This window comes from Mus caroli, unplaced genomic scaffold (genome assembly GCF_978045245.1).
Source record: "Mus caroli unplaced genomic scaffold, Mus_caroli_1 scaffold_7, whole genome shotgun sequence".
In the NCBI taxonomy this organism is placed as follows: domain Eukaryota; kingdom Metazoa; phylum Chordata; class Mammalia; order Rodentia; family Muridae; genus Mus; species Mus caroli.
In genome coordinates this window covers 78,792,713-78,794,598 of record NW_028227262.1, presented here as the reverse complement: position 1 = coordinate 78,794,598, position 1,886 = coordinate 78,792,713, and positions in this window count along the sequence as shown.

Genomic DNA, 1,886 nt, shown 5'->3' with positions numbered 1-1,886 from the left:
CCTTCAAGTTGGGAATCTTCACTCGCTTCTATACCTATTGTCCTTAGGTTTGGTCTTCTCATTGTGTCCTGGATTTCCTAGATGTTTTGATTTTTGCATTTCCTTTGACTGTTGTGTCAATATTTTCTATGCTATCCTCTGCACCTGAGATTCTTTCTTCTATCTCTTATATTCTGTTGGTTGTGCTTTGTCTATGGTTCCTGATCTCCTTCCTAGGTTTTTTAACTCTAGGGTTGTCTACCTTTAGGATTTCTTTATTGTTTCTAGTTCTGTTTTTTGATCCTGTATAGTCTTGTTCAATTCCTTCACCCATTTGGTTGTATTTTCCTATAGTTCTCTAAGAAAGTTTTGTGTTAAATGATAAAAGCTTCTATCTGTTTACCTGTATTCTCCTGTATTTCGTTAAGGGAATTATTTATGTCCTTTTAAAAGTCTTCTATCATCATAATGAATTGTGATTTTAAATAAGAGTTTTGCTTTTATCATGTATTGGTGTAGGCAGTGCTTGCTGTGGTAGGGGAACTGGGTTATGATGATGCCAAGTAGAACATGCAATGATAAAGACATAAAATTACAGTTGCATATATACTGAAACCATCTCACAGTGAGACATGTGACTCATGTTACAAGTGTCACAAGCATCATTCTGAGGTATTAGAAAATAAAAATGGAGTCTGGGAAAGGAAATAACAAAATGCAAATATTGTATTACTAATGATCAAGATCCCAGAGACATGGAATAAACCATGGCTTCAGTAGATTTTCCTAACACTTTCCTGAGCCCTCTCACCTGGTACCCAAAATAGTAGCACCCATATCAGGAGAACAGCTGAGTTCATCTCTGAGAGTTGGTCTAGAGGTGGTTTCTTAAGACACTGAAAATGAGCCTTAACATATATTTGAGCATCTGGAACCACTGGCTATTCACACAACATGCAAAGTTGCTCAGTAAAGCATGTGCTCAAAAGGACACCTGCTTTGTCTCAGGGATAGTTGGGGTTGGCAAAACCATTCATAGAGCATCTCAAGCACATACCAGGGATTCCATGACTACCCTGGTCAACCTTCACCCATTTCTTTAAAATAATTTTATGCAATTTATTCAATATATTTTAATGTTTCCTCCTCTCCCAAATTTTAGATCCCTCCTACCTCACTACAGCTTTTTTATGTATTTTCTGATTTTACAAGATGTCATCTTTGTGAAGTGAACAAAAATTTAGTCAAGATCTCTAAAGAAATAAAGTGAGTAACATAAACTGATTTTCAACTCACTGGACCCACATTTAAAGCTCTAATTTTGTCATCATTCTCCTCTCTGTCACTGTCTCTGTCTCTCTGTCACTGTCTCTGTCTCTCTGTCTCTCTCTTTGTGTGTGTGTGTGTGTGTGTGTGTGTGTGTGTGTGTGTGTGTGTAAGAGAAATAATGGGAGTGAATATTTAAGAATGAAGTTAAGCTCATATGTTTCATCTTCCACAAAACTTAATTCAAAAGAAAACTCAAAAAAACTGAAACTTCTAAAGAAAAGCAAAGGCAGAACTCTAAGTAGTGTATGTGTAGCAAGGACTTCGGAATAGGATTTCAGTTTCCCAAAATTTAAAATCATCTATTACCTAGTGAAACATCAGGAAACTAAAAAGTTCATAGATTGCTAAAGAAAACATAGTCAGGATGAGACGAAATCCACAGACAAGGAGACAGCTTTTGCCAGGTAAATGCCTAACAGGATTAATATCCAGAAGAAAGCACTCAATCAAAACAAAGAGTAAAATAAAATAAAATAAAATAAAATAAAATAAAACAAACTAACCCAAATAGCTCATTCCAAAAATTGGCTTGTTATCTGAAGAGTCCTCAAAACTAGAGATAAAAATGCGAAAGAGAT